At 45.5% G+C, this 6,000-nt stretch overlaps 1 long non-coding RNA gene across 1 annotated transcript in view; it reads left to right on the forward strand.

Annotated features, from left to right (window-relative positions):
- Positions 1-4,297, forward strand: part of LOC141058296 (uncharacterized) — a 32,398-nt gene extending 28,101 nt beyond the window's left edge. Inside the window, exons 2-3 of the long non-coding RNA XR_012222136.1 lie at positions 28-123; positions 4,070-4,297. This is a non-coding gene — a long non-coding RNA (uncharacterized lncRNA). The remainder of the gene's footprint in view (positions 1-27; positions 124-4,069) is intronic.
- Positions 4,298-6,000: the final 1,703 nt, after the last annotated feature.

Below are 6,000 nucleotides of genomic sequence, written 5' to 3' on the forward strand. Positions count from 1 at the left end.
CTGCGCACTCTGTTATGTCCTCAACAGGGCAGAGCAGTGCAGCTGCGACGGGAAGCAAAGAGGACGTCATCGCTAGAAGATGGGAGGCGCCAAACCAGACCGCGACACCCACCGCACCCCCCGGTAAGTATAATCTAACTAGTTTTTCTTATCTTTTAGGTTACATCGGGGGTTTATCTACAGCATTACAGAATATTGTAGATAAGCCCCTGATGGCGGTGGCCGCATCTTATATGCAAAAAAAAAAGGTGACATTCCCTTTAAGAACACATAGCCTTCAAAATGTGTTGATGATCAGTTTCCACTCACCACTCTTCTATGGATTTATTGATTTTACCCTACATAGATTGAGCTGGACAAACCCAACTCCTTTTTCTTAACTGATCACCGCCTTGCAATGGTTTTGTTCCAGGCTCTCCCAACATCTAGTTATAAACATAGGAGAGTTGGTGGTTTCACCTTCCATAAGGCCCTGTCACACACAGCGATCTCGCTGGCGTGATCGCTGATTTTGTGACGCCACAGCAATCTCGCCAGCGAGATCGCTGTGTGTGACGGGGATCAGCGACCGGCCCCCTGCCAGGTATCGCTGATCGTGCTCGATTGTCCTGGGCCATTTTTTATTGCTGGTCTCCCGCTGGCCAGCGCGCATCGCTGCATGTGGCAGTGATAGACCAGCGATCAGCGACGCTGGTTTCTAATGTAAACATCGGATATCCAGGAGCCGTGCGGCTCTTAGATACCTGATGTTTACATTGGAAACCAGCTTGCTCGCTGGTCCTGATCGCTGGGACTGTCTATGTGACAGCTCACCAGCGATCAGCCTAACGATGTCCCAGCGATCCCATCCATGTCGGATTGTTGGTGGGATCGCTGGGACATCGTTATGTGTAACGGGGCCTTAAGGCATTATGCATGATCTCTTATCCCAAGCTTTACCATTGGGAGCCCTTTACTTGTTCTCCTTCGGAATAGAGGCCATTCAGTCAAACTGGCGATGGTTCAGTGTGCCTCAGATAGAGCAGATCATGTAAAGGGGGTTTTACACATAGCAATATCGCTAAAGCGTCACCGATTGTGGCGCAGCAGTGATATTGCTAGCGATATCGCTATGTGTGATACTTACCTCCGACCGGCTCCCCCGCTGTCTGTCGCTGATCGTGCTGGTCCATTTCTCGTTGGGTGCTTCCTGCTGGCGCCGACGAGCGACGGCGTGGACGCGGACGGAGGACGTCATGGTCGCCGCGTCTGAAAGGTAACGACCACTGCTGCATCGCTGTGAGATCTGCCTGTTTGGCAGCTCACTAGCGACCACTTAGCGATACACCAGCGATCCTGACCGGGTCATATCGTGGTCGGGATCGCTGGTGCATCGCTAAATGTAAAGGGGCCTTTAGGACATAAGACCATAAAGAAGGCAATAACACAAGATTGATCATAGGTGTGATATCCTGGGCGGCACATTTATCTTTATAGCCTTTTACAGGAATTGTCTCCACTGATTGCTCTGTGTGGGAAATGTAAAAGCTTTATTATAACACTAGTTGAATATTTACACATGAATGACACAAATGTGACAGGTGAGAAGCACGAAACCAAGTGCTACAATTGTGTAACACAATGCTTCATACTGATTTTCAGTTAATTTAATGATTCTAAGAAATCCATTATAAGGAGTTTCCTCATTAAAGTAGTACGGATTAGTGATACAATAAAGTTACTTTTTATTATACATTGATTATGCATTATATTGAAGAAACATACCTTGATGCTACTGGCTCTAATTCTGTAACAGGACCATGTGCAGTTAAAGGGAATCTGTCAGTAGGATCAACCCTCCTAAGCCGTCTATATGGGCATGCAGGTCATAGGAAGCTGAATAAAATGACACCTTGATATCTGCGATCCGATGCTTTATTCCAGAGAAATCCATATTTTTTCTTAATATGTAAAACTAGCTTGGCTCATGCGAAATTTTCACACATTGGTCGTCGAGGGCGCAGGCAATTTGAGAAAAAGCGAGCTGGTCAAATGTAAATATAATTCATGAGCTGCTGGACACAGACAGGTATGTATATATGTAGATTGGTAATTCAATAAATTGGTTTGATAAGTAGAGGCCAAAAAATGTCTTCGGTTGAGGTGCCACCTGCAGGTCATTGTGTCTTTCTGCAGGTTTATGAAAATAAGTGTTTAAATTGTATTTAATGATAAAATCATGGATGTGTGGTCTGTTTGGCTGTTTTCTTGCTGAAGGGGGCAAGTTTACCTTTCAAATGGTGTATCGTGTGTGTGTGGGGCAAAGTAATCAGCGAAAAAGCAGTGCATGTATACAAATGTGTTGGCAGTGTGCTTTGCGGTACTGTGGTGCCACCTGCAGGTCATTTTTCCTTACTGCAGGTTTATGATAATTAATGTTTAAACTGTAATTTGTGATCAAATCGTGGATGTGTGGTTTGTTTGGCTATTTTCTTGCTGAAGGGGACAAGTTTACCTTTCAAATGGTGAATCATTTGTGTGTGTGGGTGCAGTATGAACAGGGATACAAAGGAATCACCCAAAAAGAGTGTTTAGAAACAATAAAATAGATAGCTGTTAAAATCTATGGGCCGGACATAGATCTCCCCGAGAATCTGCATCCAGGGAATTTTTTTTTATGAAAGACGGAGTTACTTGCGTGAGACATTTAGATCAATAGAGCAGACTGTCAGTCATTATATGTTCACACTGGTTAGGCCTGTTTCATACCTCCGTCGTCGGCGGTCAGCTGAAATCCGCCAAAGTGGAAAGAAACTGATCGGATGACATCAGACCACGTAGAACGGATCCGTGGAAGAAGCAATGCGGCATGATTTAAAGTGCCCGCGGTCGTCCCCATGGCCGCGATCTCGCGGGAGGCCGGGCGTCCCCATGGCCGCGATCTCGCGGGAGGCCGGGCGTCCCCATGGCCGCGATCTCGCGGGAGGCCGGGCGTCCCCATGGCCGCGATCTCGCGGGAGGCCGGACGTCCCCATGGCCGCGATCTCGCGGGAGGCCGGTCGTCCCCATGGCGCAATCTCGCGGGAGGCCGGTCGTCCCCATGGCGCAATCTCGCGGGAGGCCGAGCGTCCCCATCGATCTCGCGGGAGGCCGAGCGTCCACATCGATCTCGCGGGCTTCAAGATCGGGAGGTCGGTCGCCATTCCGGTGGGAGAGAGAGCATCGATGTCGCGGGCTTCAAGATCGGGAGGTCGGTCGCCATTCCGGAGAGAGACAGAGCATCGATGTCGCGGGCTTCAAGATCGGGAGGTCGGTCGATCGGGAGGTCGGTCGGTCGAGAGAGAAATTTTAGCGGCTCCCGGAACGGCATTCATGGGTTAATGCTCAAAATAGTGGACCATCAACAAAAAAAAACGTTGCAGGGTCCGTCTCATCCGCCCGGGAGCCGCTAAAATCTTACAGGCTTCCTACAAAAACGGGTGGGACAGACGACCGTCAGTCAAGATCCACCAATAATGTAAGTCTATGGGGGAAAAACGGATCTGCCCCTTTTTTGGCGGATCCGTTCTTTAAAAAAATTGGCGGATTTTGACTGACGGGAGAAAACTGATGTGTGAAACAGGCCTAACTCTCCCTTTCATTTAATATAAGCTCTGGAGGCAGATTCTTGGGGAGATCTATGTCCGGCCCCATAGATCTTAACAGCTCATTTACATATTTAAAAAAAAACTTGGTTTCTTGGGAATAAGACATCAATCGCAGATATCAAGGTACTAGATTATAAAACTTTCTATTAACTGTATGCCCATAGAGACGGCTTGGGAGGGCTGATCCTAGAGACAGATTCATTAAAACGTATTGTGTGGCATCTGGGCTAGCTCAGGAACAAGGGGCTAACTATGATGGTTACCTCTGCATTCTGTACAGATTACAGATATGTTATGCAAATACTCAATTCTAATTTTGAAAATGAAACTTTGCCTGGAAGGTAAGAGGAGGAAGATGACCAGGAGAAGAAAAACTTGCTAAATAATGTTCTTTGCCATTCTGGGAAAAAAAGTCTGAATAGAGAACATTTGTGTAATTGCAGTTGATGGTTACGTCAAGGGATCCATCTGAACCATGTTTTCCAGTGACACTGAGGGAATCCCTGGATGGGTGGCATAAACGCAGTGTGTCTATGGGAAGAAGACAGGGTGATATGTTGGACAATGTTTTGTTAGGAACATTTGGTCACGGTATTCATGTGGATGTTTCTGTAACATGGATCACCATCCTAAACATAATTCAGAGCCAAGAACACCTCTCAATAATTATGGATGCCACAGGACACCATCAGAGGTCTCATTTACACCATGCCTTAAAGCCAAAGCTATTTTAGTGTTATGGCTGATCTGAGTTTGTGTCTGCTGTAAACTCAAAACACTGTGCGAATAAACAACAAGGTCATGGTCCCAAGTAGTGTAAAGGCTGTGTTTTTTCCTGTTTTGTGCAGAATGTCTGCTGTGATTAATAGTTTAATAATCCCTTAATGACCGCCAATATGTCTTTTTACTGACCTGAGATACAGTGCCTTGCGAAAGTATTCGGCCCCCTGGAACTTTTCAACCTTTTCCCACATATCATGCTTCAAACATAAAGATACCAAATGTAAATTTTTGGTGAAGAATCAACAACAACTGGGACACAATTGTGAAGTTGAACGAAATCTATTGGTTATTTTAAATTTTTGTGGAAATTCAAAAACTGAAAAGTGGGGTGTGCAATATTATTCGGCCCCTTTAACTTAATACTTTGTTGCGCCACCTTTTGCTGTGATTACAGCTGCAAGTCGCTTGGGGTATGTCTCTATCAGTTTTGTACATCGAGAGACTGAAATTCTTGCCCATTCTTCCTTGGCAAACAGCTCGAGCTCAGGGAGGTTGGATGGAGATCGTTTGTGAACAGCAGTTTTCAGCTCTTTCCACAGATTCTCGATTGTACTCAGGTCTGGACTTTGAGTTGGCCATTCTAACACCTGGATACGTTTATTTGTGAACTATTCCATTGTAGATTTTGCTTTATGTTTGGGATCATTGTCTTGTTGGAAGACAAATCTCCGTCCCAGTCTCAGGTCTTTTGCAGACTCCAACAGGTTTTCTTAAAGAATGGTCCTGTATTTGGCTCCATCCATCTTCCCATCAATTTTAACCATTTTTCCTGTCCCTGCTGAAGAAAAGCAGGCCCAAACCATGGTGCTTCTACCACCATGTTTGACAGTGGGGATGGTGTGTTCAGGGTGATGAGCTGTGTTGCCTTTACGCCAAACATATTGTTTGGCATTGTTGCCAAAAAGTTTGATTTTGGTTTCATCTGACCAGAGCACCTTCTTCCACATGTTTGGTGTCTCCCAGGTGGCTTGTTGCAAACTTTAAACAACAATTTTTATGGATATCTTTGAGAAATGGCTTTCTTCTTGCCACTCTTCCATAAAGGTCAGATTTGTGCAGTGTACAACTGACTGTTGTCCTATGGACAGACTGTCCCACCTCAGCTGTAGATCTCTGCAGTTCATCCAGAGTGATCATGGGTCTCTTGGCTGCATCTCTGATCAGTCTTGTCCTTGTTTGAGATGAAAGTTTAGAGGGACGGCCGGGTCTTGGTAAATTTGCAGTGGTATGATACGCCTTCCATTTCAATATGATCGCTTGCACAGTGCTCCTTGGGATGTTTAAAGTTTTGGAAATCATTTTGTATCCAAATCCAGCTTTAAACTTCTCCACAACAGTATCACAGACCTGCCTGTTGTGTTCCTTGGCCTTCATGATGCTCTCTGTGCATCAAACAGAACCCTGAGACTATCACAGAGCAGGTGCATTTATACGGAGACTTGATTACACACAGGTGGATTATATTTATCATCATTAGTCATTTAGGACAACTTTGGATCATTCAGAGATCCACAATGAACTTCTGGAGTGAGTTTGCTACACTGAAAGTAAAGGGGCTGAATAATACTGCACGTCCCACTTTTCAGTTTTT

The sequence above is a fragment of the Dendrobates tinctorius genome, unplaced genomic scaffold, assembly GCF_039654945.1.
Source record: "Dendrobates tinctorius isolate UK_male_01 unplaced genomic scaffold, ASM3965494v1 ptg000211l, whole genome shotgun sequence".
Lineage (NCBI taxonomy): Eukaryota > Metazoa > Chordata > Amphibia > Anura > Dendrobatidae > Dendrobates > Dendrobates tinctorius.